Source organism: Mobula hypostoma, chromosome 13, assembly GCF_963921235.1.
Source record: "Mobula hypostoma chromosome 13, sMobHyp1.1, whole genome shotgun sequence".
Lineage (NCBI taxonomy): Eukaryota > Metazoa > Chordata > Chondrichthyes > Myliobatiformes > Myliobatidae > Mobula > Mobula hypostoma.
The window spans coordinates 25,187,776-25,204,380 of record NC_086109.1 but is presented as its reverse complement, the minus strand read 5'-3'; the positions used below and the strand labels follow the sequence as shown (position 1 = coordinate 25,204,380).

Below are 16,605 nucleotides of genomic sequence, written 5' to 3'. Positions count from 1 at the left end.
AGTTGAAAAGTTGCAAGGCTGCCGGGAAAGATCCATGGGGTTGGAACTAGTGAGGCACCCTGGTAGAGAGCTGGTGCAGATGCATTGTGCCAAGTGGCAGCCTCCGGTGCTTAAAACCATTTTGTGGTTTTCCATTAACTCTTTTGTGGACGGTTGCTAGCTCCAGCAGTAATGCCATTAATTTTATTTTGTTACCTGCAGAGTAATTACATTCTGGCACTAGCTTTTGAATTGTGATCAGATTACAGTGTTACATTAATTTCCAAATGGAATACTAGATTCAGTTAAGTGCATTTTTTTTCTAGCCTCTAGTTTTATTTTTATTCACTTACTGAATTTACTGTCACTTGTCTTCCAGGAACCTGAAGAAACAGTCTCTCTGACATGATTTCCAACTGTCTGTCTTATCTTTATAATCATTGAGTTATACAGCACTGGAACAAAACTTTGACCTAATCAACTGCATGATCCTGCTCCATATGCCTGTGCATGGCCCATATCCCACTAAGCTAGGGGATCCCAACCTTTTTATGCTATGGATCGCTATCATTAACAGAGGGGTCCATGGACCCCGGGATGGGAACCCCTGATCTAAATCTTTCTTACCACGTACATATCCAAATAACTTAAAAGCATTTGTAATGGCATCCACTTCTGCGAGTGACAGCTCATTTCATATCCCACCACCCTCTGGAGAAACCTGCCCCTCTTTTAAATCTTTATCCTCTCATTTTAAACCTATGCCCTGTACTTTTACTCTTCCCCCTACCCTGGGGAAGAAGCCTGCAACCATCCATTTATCTTCACCCTTTATGATTTTATCAATCTCTTAGGTCATATCTCAGCCTCCTTTACTCTAGAGAAAACAGTCCCATCCTCTGCAGTCTCTCCTGTAACTCAAGCCCTGCAGTCCTGATGTCCTTGTGAATCGCTTCTACCCATTCTAGGTTAATGCCATCCTTCCTTGTAGCTAGGTAACCAGAACTGCAACTCAGTGGAATCTCACCAACATCTTGTACAACCGTAACATGATGTTCCAACTTTTGTATTTACTGCCCTGGCCATTGAAAGCAAGTCTTCACCATTCTCTATGTACGTCTTTTCCTCAATAGTTTCTCAATAGGCATCACTTTGCACTGAGGCAAGTTAATTTTCCTTTACCAATTCTTTGTCCACTTTTTCCAGTTGATCTAAATCTTGTTGTAACATTGGACAACTTTCTTCACTGTCTACCATCAATTTTGATCTCCTCATCTTCCTTGCAAGCTTTCTCATTATGTCACCTCGATTCTCATCCAAATTGCCACTTTGTTCACCCTCGAGGTTTCTGGTTTTCTTCCTGTCTTTATGTTGTTGACCAAAACTGATTACATTGCCATGTCTTTCCTTAGCAAGTGTCTCCGGATTCAACTCTTCCCATATGGATTCCAACTGAAACCCTGTCCTTCCCACTTCCCACCCAGGATTGCTGCTGTGTTTGAACTATTAAGAATCTCTCACGGTCTTGATCTCTTTGCATGCTTAGATCCATGCTCTGTGCCGTGCATTAGTGTATGCGTAATTTGACCTCTCTCCAACAACAACACTTAAGTTTAAAACTTACAAATATGAGATTCTGCAGATGCCAGAAATCACATGGAATGCTGGAGGAGCTCAACAGATCGGGCAGCATTTATTGAGAGGAATAAACAGTCAACATTTTGGGCCAAGACATTGACTGTTTATTCCTTCTTATATATGCTGCCTGACCTGCTGGGTTGCTCCGGCATTTAGTACGTGCTACTCAAATTCAAAAACAATTTTCCTTAAATTGTCATATTCAGTACTGCAGTGGTCTACTTTTCTCCTTCTGTAAGACATCAAAGATCATAAACTCTAGCTGCTCTTGCATTCCAACATCCCTCTGGATCTTTCTACCTTGTCGCTTTCCTCAGACTCCATATCTTCCTCAAGCCTACCTTGTCATATTTTCACTAATCCTTATGATTTTCCTCCTCTCTGTTCCTGAATGATCAGTCCTGAGTAGATGCCTCTGTTTTGTCCATCCCTGTCCAGGCACCCATCTCAAAGAATTCTGTGCCCATTTCTTTGGCAATGAGCCTTCGCCTCATGCTGGATACACTTCCACCTGTCTTCGGTACTCCTTGTCCATCTTGACTCCTCCCTTGTTGGCACTTCCTCACGAGCAGACCCCAGTCAGTTCGGATTAGCAAGAACATCTCCACAATCTCCCTCAGCGCAGGTGCATCACAAGGCTGTGTGCTTAGCCCCCTGCTCTACCCACTTTAAATGTGTGACTGTGAGGCTCAGTGCAGCTCCAGTGCCATATTCAAGTTTGCTAACAACACCACTGTTGGTTGCCCAAATCAAAAGAGGCGCTGAATCAGGACATAGGGCGATTTTAAGTCTGGTGTCACAGCAACAACCTTTCAGGCAATGTTAGCAAGACTAAGGAGCTAGTTATTGACTTCAGGAGGGGTAAACTAGATAGCCATGAGCTAGTCCTCATCAGTGATTCAAAGGTGGAGAGCAGGGGTCGGCAACCTTTTTGCCTCTGTGGGCCAGATTGCGTATTAATGAGCGGACGGTGGGCCAGATAAATGCCCAAAAAGAACTTGAAATATAGGAATTATCCATTTAGATACATCTAGTTATGTTTTACCTCAAATTAATGAATAACACATGCTAGAAAATCATTTGTGCTTAAGGTTGCCTACCCCTGATAGAGAGGGTCAGCAACTTTAAATTCCTCTGTGATATCATTTCAGGGGATCTGTCCTGGGTCTAGCTGGTTTGAGTTACTAACTTCAAACTTTCTGCACAGTCACTCAGAGTTGAACTGCACATGCATGTAACGAGAGCTGTATAACTCATCTCCTTCTACCTTAGACCACAAACTTATCAATCACCCCTGCTGTGGACCACTTTCTGGAGGTCCAAGATGCCGACTTCTACAAAGAAGGGATCTGCATGCTCCACGACCGCTGGACTAAATGTGTAAATATAGGAGGGGACTATGTTGAAAAATAAATGTGCTACGTTTTCTAAAATTGATTCCTTCTACCTTAGACCACAAACTTATCAATCACCCCTCATATTTATCAGAGCCTAAACCTGGCATCTACAAGCTGCAGTAATGTTGCAGAATTAGTGATGGGCAACCCACGCTGTTTTTGGTAATAGTGTATCTCTTTGTCTTCCTTTCACATTTATCTCCTTGGCCCTGAGGCCCAATACAATGCTCGCTTTGTCCTCAACCACAGCCAAACCACTTCATCTCGACCACTTATCATGCATCTGGAACTTTCTGTTCCTTCTACTTGAGTCACCACGTCAGACATCTTGTACAGGGTTAGAATTATCGTAACACTTTTCAAGGGTGAACACAACTTGCCTCATGTTTCAACATTCCTCTGGTTAAAGAAGATTTTCCCGAGGTAGCCATCAAACTTCTCAAATTGGCGATTATTCCAGGGCTGTGACAATCTGTGTGCCATCATGAATGAAACCACAGTACGTGTGGAATAAGTATGCTCTCTTCTGTGGATATTAACATTGGAGAAAATTCCTGGATTTGGTAATCTTGCTCAATTCCACTCTGCAGAAGAATGTTTAAGCTTGGTGAGTTCAATTTAGGAATGAGTGTTTACCACCTAGAAATGCTCAGTGTTTTATAGGAAATACCTAGACACAGGTGCATTTAACATGCTTATTTTTCAAACTGCACTTTTTCAATAATGTAGACTGCCCTAACCTATTTGGAGATAATGTAACATTGGAATTAATGGTATTGGGTGGAACTGTGAAGGCTTGGCACTCCAGACTCCTTTGTTTCCTATCACTTGTGGTCTCTGGCCCTTTGCTTTCATTCACTGCACATTCATTTCTTGCATTATTTTATTATTGTTACCATGTACCAAAATACAGTGAAAGGCTTATTGTGCATGTTGCTTATGCATATCAAATGGTACATACGCATACAATGGTACATTGTGATGCAACAAGGTAAAACAACAACAATGCAGAATAAAGTGTGAAAGCTACCAAAGAACTGCAGTGCAAGACCATAACAAGATAGATTGTGCGGCTGAGAGTCCACCTTATCCTACAAGAGTCTGATAAGAAGCTGTCCTTAACCCTGGTGGAATTTGCTTTCAGCCTGATGGGAAAGAGGAGGACAGAGAATGTTGGAATGGGTGGGGTTTTTGATTATGCTGGTTACTTTACTGAGAAGCGTAGACAGATTCCATAGAGGGCAAGTTGTTTCCTGTTGTGTGCCAGATGGGGATAGAGTAGAGATTTAAAGATCTCTTTAAAATTAGTTTTATTTGTCACACATACATTGAAATATAGAAAAAAATGCATCATTTGCATCAATAGTGATGCTGAATATGTGAAACACACAACTGTCGCTATGCTTCCATCGCCATAGCTCAGTCTATGCCCTGCATAGTGATATTTGTAACATCAAAGGATTTCATTCCTGGAAGTCCTTAACACTTATGAAATAATGGAAATCACTAACAAATGTTAAAAGAAAACTTTACCTTTTAATCTATAAGTTTTTGTCTATTTTCATTTTGTGTGTCGGTTATACCTCCTTTTCACGTGTCAATTTTATCTGCTTTATTTTTTATTTAGAAATACAGCACAATAATATTCCCTTCCTGCCCACAAGCCTCGGCCACCCTATTACACCTACTATCCTGCTTTGTTTTTGGAATGTAGGAGGAAATGGGAGCACCCAGAGGAAACCCATGAAGTCAGGGGGAGAACATACTAACTACGTACAGTAATGGAATTGAACCCGGGTCGCTGATGCTGTAATAGCATTCCTTTCTTTAAACCCCTGCCCCCCCCCCCCATAAGAACGATTATTCTTCTGGCTTTTCTTTCAATTTTGACCTGTGGGGTGAGGGAAGCAAACATTATGTGAAGGGTTCAAAATCAGGCACAACATTTCTAAATAAGACCTAACTAGGATACTAGTCTCTTACAGGATTGCTCATACTGTATATCATTGCCTTAGAGTAGTGTCTTTTCTCTTGTCATGTTCCTTCAGCCACCGCAATCCTTTTAAGGTTGGGTGCAGTATCAACATGTTCTAATGCTTTATTTTTTCAGCATTAGAGGTATCTACCTGATGGGTATCCATTCTTGCATTGATTTTTGAAACAGATATATGTCTTCTACAAGATCCAAATACTGGCACAGTGAACCCGTGGGTAAGTTCTGTGGCTTGCTCATCTAGTTCAGAGGTTCCCAAACTAGCGTCCATAGATCCCTTGGTTAATGGTAGGAGTTCTTAGATCATTGGAATCTCTTCTGGGGAAGGCATGACCTGTACAAAAGTGACGGGTTGCACCTGAACCCGAGGGGGACCAGTATTCTCGTGGACAGGTTTATTAGAGCTGTTGGGAGGGTTTAACCTAATTTGGCAGGGGTGTGGGAACTGGAGCAAAGATCCTCTGGATAGGACGGATGGTAATAAAAGTAAAGATGGCGCTAATCAGACTGTCAGGAAGAGCAGGTTACATGATGGGACTAAATTGCAACTGGCAGGGTGAGTATCAGTGCATTAGGGATGCAGAATCAAAAAGAGTAGCAAATACAGTACTTAGTGTTATATCCCATTGCACAGAGTATAAGAAATTAGGTGGATGATCTTGTTACGCTATTACAGATAGTCAGGTATGATGATGTGGCCATCTCTGAATCATGGCTGAAGGATGGTTGTAGTTGGGGGCTGAATGTTCAAGGTTACACGTTGTATCAGAGGGATAGGAAGGAAGACAGAGGATCAGCTTAACTCTGCTGGTTAAAAAAAATGCCATCAAATCAGTAGGATGATGTGACGTAACATCGGAAGATGTAGAGTTCTTGTGGGTTGAGTTAAGAAACTGCAAGGGTAAAAGGCCCTGATGGCAGTTGTATACAGGCCTCCCAACAGTAGCTGGGATGTGGACCACAAATTACTATGGGAAATAGAAAAGGCATGTCAAAAGGGCAATATTACAGTCATGGGAGATTTTAACATGCAGGTGGATTGGGATAATCAGGTCGCTAATGGATCTCAAGAGAGTGAATTTGTTGAATGTCTACGAGATGACTTTTTAGAGCAGTTTGTCATTGAGCCTGCGAGGGGATCAGCTATACTGGGTTAGGTGTTATGTAATGAACTGGAGGCAATTAGGGAATCTGAGGTAAAAGAACCATTAGGAGGCGGTGATCACAATGTGATTGAGCTCAACTTGAGATTTGATGGGGAGAACGTAAAGTAGCAGTATTTCGGTGCAGCTAGGAGAAATTACAGTGGTATGAGAGAGAAGTTGGCTAAAGTAAATTGGAAGGAGTTGCTGGCAGGGATGGCAGCAGAGCAACAATGGCATGAGTTTCTAGGAAAAATGAGGAACGTGCAGGTTAGATGTATTCCAAAAATGAAGAAACACTCGAATAGCAAAATAGTACAACTGTGGCTGACAAGGGAAATAAAAGCTAATGTAAAAAACCAAGCAAACAATATCAAAGTGGATAATAAAAAGCTTTTTTTTAAGTATACTAAAAAAAATAAGAGATGAGAGTGGATATAGTATCACTAGAAAATGAGGCTGGAGAAATAATTAGTGGGGTGCAAGGGGATGGCAGAGGAACTAAATGAGTATTTTGCGTCAGTCTTCACTGTGGAAGCCAGATATTTAAGGGTGTGAGGGAAGAGAAGTGAGTGCAGTTACTATTACAATGGAGAAGGTGCTCAAAAAGCTGAAGGACCTAAACGTACACAGGTCACCTGAACCAGATGAACTGGATACTTGGGTTCTAAAAGAGGTAGTGGTAGAGATTATGGAGGCATTAGTAATGATCTTTCAAAAATCATTGGAATCTGGCATGGTGCCAGAGGACTGGAAAATTACAAATGTCACTCCACTCTTTTAGAAAGGAGAAAGGTAGCAGAAAGGAAATTATAGACCAGTTAGCCTGACTGCAGTGGTTGGAAGGTGTTGGAGTCAATTGTTAAGGATGAGGTTATGGAGCACTTGGTGACAGGACAGGGTAGGACAAAGTCCGTATGGCTTTCTGTAGAGAAAATCTTGCCTGAGGAATCTGTTGGAATTCTTTGAGGAGATTACAAGTAGGATAGATAAAGGGGATGCTGTGGATATTGTATATTTGGTCTTTCAGAAGGCCCTTAACAAGGTGCCACACAGGTTGCTTACCAGGTTAAGAGCCCATAGTATTACAGATAAGTTACTGGCATGGTTAAAGAATTGGCTGATTGGTAAGAGGCAGCGAGTAAGAATAAAAGGATCGTTTTCAGGATGGCTGCCAGAGACTAGTGGTGTTCCGCAGAGGTCGGTGTATATGCTGTATAAGATTTAGACGATGGATTATATAGATGGCTTTGTTGCTAAGTTTACAGGTGATTAGTGCAGGGCCAGGAGGTGTTGAGCAAACAGGAAGACTGCAGAAGGATTTAGACCGATTAGGAGATGGGGCAGGAAAGTGGCAAATTAAATACAGTGTTGGAAAATGCATGGTCATGCACTTTGGTAGAAATAAATGTGCAGACCTTTTCCTAATTGGGGAGAAAATTCAAGAATCTGAGATGCAAAGGGACTTGGGAATCTTTGTGCCGAACATCCTAAAGGTTAACTTGCAGTTTGAGTCAGTGGTGAGGAAGGTGCTGTGTACAGTTTTGGTCATGTCATCTGAACAAAGATGTGCTGGCGTTGGAGAGGATTCAGAGGAGGTTTGCAAGGATGATTCAGAGAATGAAAGGGTTATCATATCAGCAACGTTTGATGGCCCTGGGTCCATACTCCCTGGAATTTAAAAGGAGGAGGGGGATCTCATTGAAATCTTTAGAATGCTGAAAGGCCTAGACAAAGTAGATGTAGAAAGGATATTTGCCATAGTAGGGGAGCCTAGGACAAGAGGGCATAACCTCAGAATAGAGGGGCGTCCATTTAAAACAGATGTGGAGAAATTTCTTTAGCCAGAGTGGTGAATTTGTGGAATTTGTCATCACAGGCAGCTATGGAGGCTTGGTTGTTGGATGTATTTAAGGCAGAAATTGATAGGTTCTTGATAGGCCACGGTATCAGTGATTACGGGGAGAAGGCCAGGAAGTGAGGCTGGGAATGGGAAGAAAGGATCAGTAGTGATTGAATGGCAGAACAGACTCGATGGGCCAAATGGCCTAATTCTGTTCCAATGTCTTACGGGTTCCTCAATTTTTTTTTAAAAAAAGGTCGGGTACCCCTGAAGTAGATAATTTAACATTGACTGTGAAGAGGAGCAGTCCCAATGCTCATCTCTGCTGTACATGCAGGTTTAAACCTCAGCCTTGGGTGCAGTTAGTGTGGAGTTCAGGATTTCCCTGTGACTATGCATGCTTCTACCACGTGCTCCAATTTCCATCCATTTCCCAAAGACCCATTGGTAGGGTAATTGGTTACTGCAAATTATCCCTTCATTGAGGTAAGAGGCAAATTAGCTAGATAGTTGATATGAGCATATTTGAGAGAGGGGGAAGAAACTGGGACTGATGGGATGACTGGGTGTTGGCATTGTCCTGATGGCTGAGGAGACACCTTTTATTAGATAGCAAGTAAGAAGTGGTGTAGAAAATATAATCATCAAAACAGTTATCACATATTTCGTAGTTCCTGCATGATTGTGATTTATAGACCATTTCCACCCTCTGAAAGTTCAGAGTAAATTTATTATCAAAATACCTATAGATCACTGAGATTGATTTTTTTTCTGGCATTTACAGTAAGTACAAAGAAACATAATAGAATCAATGGAAAACACACACACACACACACACACACACACACACACACACACACACACACACACAACAAAGACTGGCAATGTGCAAAAGTAGACAAACTGCAAGTATAAAAGCAACAATAAATAAATAAATAATATTGAGTACATGGGTTGTAGAGTCCCTGAAAATGAATGCATAGGCTGTGGAATCAGTTCATTGTTGTGGTGAATGAAGTTATCCACGATGGTTCAGAAGCTTGGTCGCTGAAGGGCAGTAAATGTTCCTGAATCTGATAGTGTGCGACCTAATGCTCCTGTGCCTTCTGGATGGCGGCATTGAGGAGAGAGCATGCCCTGGATGGTCGGGGTCCCTGATGATGGATGCTGCTTTGTTATGGTAGCACTCCTTGTAGATGTGCTCAGTAGTGGGGAGGCCTTGCCCATTTCAATATTTTGTCATCTCCACCACATCACAGACATTCCCTTTATCCTCTTCATCCCATCGTCATCTCTCGACCTGAAGCATTGTTTTTTGTTACACCTTTTCTTTGTTCTGATTGAAGGGGTGGAGAACATGAAGTGTTAATTTATATTTCTCTCTCCACAGGTGCTTCCTGACCTCCTATGCAATTCCAACATTTTTTTTACTACTTCATCTATTTTTCCAGCCGTTCAGCCTGCTGTTGTAAGGTAACCTGGGAATGACTGAAGGACTTTCCTGATTTGTGTGGTATGTTTCATCTAACTCAGTAAACACTCTGAAGCTCAAATTCCTCTTTCTGAGATGCTGTTTTGTTCACTCATTGGCCTTCCACCAATCTCCTCTTCCCTTTCTGTCTTTCCTTCCACCCCTCTGTTTTTGCTCACTTAACAATGTAGTTAAGTTGCCTGCTACAGCATAGAACTGCTGATATAATTGCAGTAACAAATACAGATTTTGTGCTGTAAACGCTACTGTACTCTGGGCTTGATAAAGATTTCTGCAATGGACTTTTTACTGAAATGTAAAAGTACTTTTTTTCTTTCCTAAGCTACTGCTCAATCAATCAAGTGTTTTTCAGGATTGTAGACTTTTATATTGATAGTTGATTTATTATTGTCAGGTGTACCAAGGTACTGAGACAATAAATCTCTAAGCTTTTTTGCATGCTCTCTGTACAGATCATTTCATTACATAAATATATAAAAGCACAAGAGAAAACCAATATCAGAATACAAGTAAGTATATTGTTACTCTTACAGAAAAATGCAGTGCTTTGTCGTTTTGTACAAATTGTATCAACTTGCTCCTATGAATTTTCTAAATTCTTAACTTTCGGTCAATTGTTTAATGAAATTTTCATAATATCTTATTCTGGGTTATAGGGCCCTCATTTAAAAAAAAATACAGTTATCAGCAAGATTCGAATTGTTGGTATCCTGAGATTCGCATAATACAGCAACAAATAGTTGATCGATAACAATGAATTAATCCAAAACTAGCACACGCTCACAGTAAAGAAATGTCAGTTTTAGAACTGTAAATTCCAAATAATCTCTTTTTCACCCAATGATAATACTTATCTTAAATGACTAAAGGCAATGTACTTTCCTGAAATAAAATGATTTGAATTATCAGGATTTAAATGTTTTATCTTGTACCAAAAGTTACAAATAATTAGCTGCACAGAGATACATTTCAAGAGGGATTTGGATGGTTTAGAAAATGCTTTTTTCCACTGGAAAAGTTGGTAAATAATTTATAATTCTGAGAACAGTTTTAAATAAAACTGCTTTAAGAAAAATATTTCAAGTTGATAAACAAATGACCAGACATTGACTTAAGGATTTATTGAGGATTCTACATTATTGCAACCACATGAATCAAGCAAAAATTTTTCCATTAGAAGTTATAAATGTTTTTAAAAAACATAAGATGGTTATAAAAAAATTTGAATTTCATTTCACATGAACAAAGTTTGAGTAGCTAACTCAAATGGAGGGGCTGGCTCTGGTAGAGGCATAAAGGATTAAAAGTGAGTTCGAATCTCTTAATTTATCTGCCATCATGTGACATACCTACAAAATCTCTAAACTCTGAGCCAATAATTGTGTTCCCTTCCAAGCCAGTATCTCCATTGTCAGGGTTCTGTTTGGACTTAGCCAGATGCAATGAATGGGCCATATAATTAGATTGGTGACATCCACCTTACTCGGTCGTGGTGAAAGATTGCCGGGAGGACAGAGGCAAAGAATATTTCCAAAGCCACCTTGAATAAAGTATAATATCCTTGCTAACTTTTGGAAATTTCTGGCCCATGACCGCTCGAAAATAGAAACATAGGACATAGAAACGTAGAAACACAGAAAACCTATAGCACAATACAGGCCCTTCGGCCCAAAATGCTGTGCCGAACGTGTGCTTACTTTAGAAATTACCTCAGGTTACCCAAAGCCCTCTATTTTTCTAAGTTCCGTGTACCTATCCAGGAGTCCCTTAAAAGACCCTATTGTATCCGCCTCCACCACCATCGCCGGCAACCCATTTCACGCACTCACCACTCTCTGCGTTTTAAAAAAAAAACACTACTTACCCCTGACATCTCCTCTGTACCTACTTCCAAGCACCTTAAAACTCTGCCCTCTTGTCTTAGCCATTTCAGCCCTGGGAGAAAGCTTCTGACTATGCACACGATCAATGTCTCTCATCATCTTATACACCTCTATCAGGTGACCTCTCATCCTCCATTGCTCCAAGGAGAAAATGCCAAGTTCACTCAACCTATTCTCACAGGGCATTATCACCAATCTAGGCAACAGTGCAGAAAGTTTCCCCAATCCAGAAAATGGGGAAAAATTATTCAGTGTGACACTAAGAACCTAAAATTACAAAATCCATGGGTGGATGGCACCATTTCTCATGCTACTACTCAATTCAGCACATTCTGCCTGACCATGACCAAGTCTTTACACCCCATGTTGCCCCTTAATTGCATCTCTTTTCTAATCCAGTGTGGTGGGCTCCTAGGTGATTAAGATCAATCCATATCTTCATGAGGTTGAACTGGTTTTGTGTATGCAAGGTAAATTTAGGTTTGTGATGCAGATAGATCAGGGTATAACTTACTAGATCTACTCTTTAAGTTTCATTTATTAACCTGATTTTTAGCTTTATGTACTGATCTTGTAAGTGGCAAAGGCTACACAGTCACTTTGAAGAGGGAGGAGGTTCTTGGGAGAGCTATCTCTTGAACTGATAACCTTGTAAGTGTTACGTTTCTCACTGGAGCACTCTAAGGTCTATCTCTGGGGAAGTTAAGCGTACTATTGCAGGAACTATCTGATCTGATGGTGTTCAGTGTTGAAGCTGTGTGTCCGTAGAGTGTTTCCTAATCATCCCAAGCACAAAAGGACCTCCTCCAAAAACTAACAGATTTTCAAAACTATTTGTCCTCAGTGCTGCCTAAACAATTTAAAAACACAGCTGTAATCTTAATTTTTTTTGTTTACTTTTACAGCTAATTTCATGGTGTGCTGATCCATGAACAATGCATGGAGCAGGATTGTGGATAGTTTTCTATTTATCCAAGTGCCCAGTAGACAGATAAGTTGTTGTCCTCATAAGTTGTGATAATTTCATTGCATCATTTTTTCTGGTAAGTAAAATATGCATCTTTCCCTGTTTATTGTTTTTTTTAAGAAGTTTCTAGGAAGATCACTCCAACTCTACAAGCTGTCGACAATAAGTAGTAAGAAAAAGAAACATGTGTTTTCATGCTTCCACAACCCCCCCCCCCCATCTCCCCACCCCCCCAGGTTTGGATTACAAGTTTTCATTCTGCATTTTTAATGGAACAGAACAGCTAGAGCTCTTGCAAAGAGGAATGTGTTTACAGGATTTGTTGTGGGGCCATGGACCAGAATTCAATGGGTGTCCATTAATTTGTTATAAAAGGCAGTCTTGCAGTCGGAAATTGGGATTGGGAAGGGAATTCTAGAGCAAGAGATCGAGTGCCTGAGGATATTAGTGAAGTGCCAATGGGAATCAAAAACTAAAGACTAAAAAGGAGATTATAAGGTGTTGGGAAGTTTCAGCTCTGGAAAAGTGGTGAAGGAACTTTAAACAGAATTTTTAATTGGGAGTTGTGGAAGGTGAATCCATCTGCATTTATCAGTAGCTTTACCTTCACTGCTTGTTCCTGGCTGTACACCAAGTAAAGTACCTTCACAAATAATTTTCTCAAGCTCTGGTGATGTCTCATATTTGCTGGAAAGGGCTCACTCTTCAATCTGAAGCATTAATTCTGTTTCTCTTTCCACAGATGCCACCTGACCCATGAATATACGGTATTTTTGCACATTTCTACACGTAGTCTCTTATCACTGGATTCCCTTCCTGTTCATGAGTTTGTCTAAATGCCTCTTAAACATTACTATTATAAAAACCTCTGGCAGCACTTTAACAGCACTTACCATACATAAATAGATCCTTGTAGGTTTTTAAACTTTGCCATGCACCTTAAAGCTGTGCCATTTCTTGGTGCCTGTCACATGCTTTTACTTTTTTAATATGCAATGCTGCTTAGTGCCCTTACTGATGATTTTCAGTAGAGGAGATTCCAAAGGAATGCCTACATACTGTGGCTGCAGCCTATGTAACCTCAGCATGGAGTGCAGCAACCCTGCTGGCTGTAAATGACAAGGTGCTGGTGGAGCTGCAGGGGCAGGGGTATGAATTTTTGCCAGCCACTTTCCAAGAATAAATAAAAAAATAAGCCAGGAAAGACTGTCACTAGCAAGCCTATACTGGCTCTCTCCAGTTGTGTTTAATACAAAACTACAGTTGAAAACTGGACTATAAATTGAAGTGTTGAATGCTTATTTTGACTGTGTACAGGGGAGATGGGGGAATAGCATGCTGGGTGTTCTGAAGAACATGCTGGGTTGAATTAAGGTTGGGTGTTTGCCACAAATATTGTGTACCCTTGCATTATGGCAGTGCTCAGATGTTGGAAATTTTCCCTTATAGAGTACACATCCCTGCCAAAATTTTGCTCTGAGAGAACTTATTCCAGGAAAAGTAACTAAATAAACAAGAATGTGAAAGAAGCAATAAATTTTGTCATGAGCTTGTGTCAAGGAAAATCACAATGTTGAAAGCTTTCTAAGTAGACAGCCAGTCCTTAAAATGTGGGTGTACTGTCATGGCCCCAGGGTGGTTCTTTACCTTATTAGAAACAATTGAGTTGGCTCATGTTGTGACTCTGAACTCTTCCAAAGTTCTTTTGATTGGAAAATTGGACTTAACTTATTTTCTCAGAAGGGGCAGGATGGATGTCTTGGGCGTAAGTTATCTTTTAGCCTAGCACTTGAGAACTAGTGTCAACATTGGGAGTTCTGTCCCCACAGGCAAGGTGAACAACAACCTCGAGTTCTACAAGTCGGATAGACTGACTGCTGGAGGCAGCACGGTGATATGGTGTACCTTTTATATCTTGTTGACTGAGCAACTCTTGGATCTCATGGCATCATGGGTAAGGAACCTTCCTTTTAATTATCACCCACCGTCCTACCTCATTTTATGAATCTTTACCTACCAGGTTGAAAAATCACTTGCAGGTATCAAGTGTTACGTACCCCGTAACTGGGTTGCCAAACCAGCAGAAATGGATCACTCAGTTGGAGTCTGGAGTACTAGAACTAAGAAAGTTTTATTAAAGAAACAAGCAACACAGTAATCGAAAGGATAATAAATGCAACAATTCAACAATGATAACCACACATGTGCACAGAATTAAGATAACAGCATCAATCAAGCTCTATCGTTGTCTAGGGGTAAATGACCAATTTCAAAATGACTCAAAGTTCAGTCCAGTTTAGTAGTTCAGTTCGCAGTAATCGTTGTCATGGCGATGGACAAGGTGGGGAAGAGAGACAGAATAGGAACAACTGATCATTCAGAACACTGCTTCACTCACAGACCAGCGGGATGGCTCACAGACCAGCGAGATGGCTCACAAACAGCTTTTGGGCAGGTCCTTGGTGATGTCACCTGAGGTCACCGACTGTGACCCCTCCTCCAGATGCGGTCGATCCTCTGCAGTGAACCCGGCACCCAGGCAAGGGCGGACACACACCGGGTTCCCGCTGATCGTACCTTTCCACCCTTGTCGTTGTCCGGTACTTCTCACCCACTCATGAGAAGTGCACCGCTTCCAGGGTCTCGTTACCTCGGGTGGCGTGTGTGTCTGTCTTAGCGAACCTGTCCCTTTTTATCCCCCTGCTGGGGTATCGCCTGTCCATCACTTCAAACAGTTCAGGGTTCAAAGGGGGGAGCCGCTCCAGACAGCTCTTCCTCCCACATCCCTTCATTACACATCTTCAGACGCTGCTCCATTGTTCCTTATCTCTCCTTCCCCTGAGGGCAGGTGGCAGACCAACTGCTGATGCCACTGATGCTAGCCCAGGCCAGCAAACATCTTAATTTTATGTGTATTCTCGTAACACTTCCCCCCTTTAAGGATTTTTACCGGGAGGTAAAAATTGCAAACATGACTACATTATCTGATACATACACAATATACATCTTTAACAGTTATTTAGCTAATACAGAGAATTTGAAGCTGTCAACACCTTGACAGACAGTCATCACATTTTCTGTTCCTTTTACACGTGTTATTAATAATCCCTTAGACCAGGCTCCAACTCAGCAAACTTCATAGTGGCCAAAAACACTGATGAATTGCGACCAATGTAACCTCTCATTTGGTTTTGTCCCGGACCACAATAACAAGGGTCGTCCCATTCCGACTCAATTTTCTCTCGCAAGGGCTTAGTAGGAGGGGGACGGGTATTGACCGCAGAGTTATTGCAAAACTTCCTGCAGTACCCCACCATCTCCAAAAGCCTTCTGAGGGCCCTCTTGTCTGTCGGGGTTGGGAGGTCAGCGATAGCCTGCACTGTAGCTTGCATCGCTGCCAGCTGCCCCTGTGCCACCACAATTCCCAGGTAAGTGTCCTTCGTGTGGCCGAATTCATTTTTTTCAAGGTTCACTATCAAGCTGGCTTCAGACAGCCGTGTTAAATTGCCAATACACACCTCTGTGTTCATCAGCCCTTTAGTCACTGAATTACTCAAAAAATATGGGTGTTGTTTGCTTGGTTGCCCTATTGTAACCACAATCACCCAACGTCCCAGTTCTTTGCATTTCCTCGGGACAATCAAACACATGGGTGCGAGTCGTTTAATTACTCCTTCGGGGATTAAGGGAGAGACCTTATCAGTAGACCTGGCCAAAACAATAGCCTTCTCCCATCTGACCGATCCCATCCTAATCTTTTCAAAATGGTTCTTTCCTCTTATCAAGGGGCCCCAAGCTTCATTGATTTCCACGCTAACACCCACTAGGTTTGTTAGCATATCAAAAGCCGGTGACCGTCTCAGTTCGCGTCGGTCATGATCAATAACATTTTTCCCCCTGGGCAGCCGGTAACTCTCTTTCATGATTCCACCAACTGTTTCCTCCAGCACCGCAAAATGTCCACCGGGGGGTACCTCGTGGGCCATGTTAAAAACCTCATCCCCATAACTCTTTTGCACCACCCCCCACTCCTCATCTGCGGATGCTGTACTTGATTTCCCTTTCTTCCTTAGCACCTCCTTATCCACACAATAGCTTGTCAAGGCTGTGTCAGAGAGAGCGGTCTCGGCCAAAACCATCAGCCCCTCGTCTCGCTCCTGCGTCTGCACAAATTCTTTCCTGGCTACTGCTACGTCCGTCCCAGCTCCCTCACTACCTCTTATCTCACTACACCCTGTCTCATACAAGGTTGGCAGAAATGTTTCAGCCAA

General features: G+C 41.7%; 1 protein-coding gene across 4 annotated transcripts in view; it reads left to right on the top strand.

Annotated features, from left to right (window-relative positions):
• The window catches only part of rbm15 (RNA binding motif protein 15), a 61,059-nt gene that overhangs the window by 22,540 nt on the left and 21,914 nt on the right, over positions 1 to 16,605 (top strand). For 3 of the 4 annotated variants that reach the window (XM_063065464.1, XM_063065465.1, XM_063065463.1), the window contains exon 2: positions 9,383 to 14,288. The gene's annotated coding sequence lies outside the window, so the exon portion shown is untranslated. The remainder of the gene's footprint in view (positions 1 to 9,382; positions 14,289 to 16,605) is intronic. The other variant, XM_063065466.1, reaches the window with a different exon arrangement.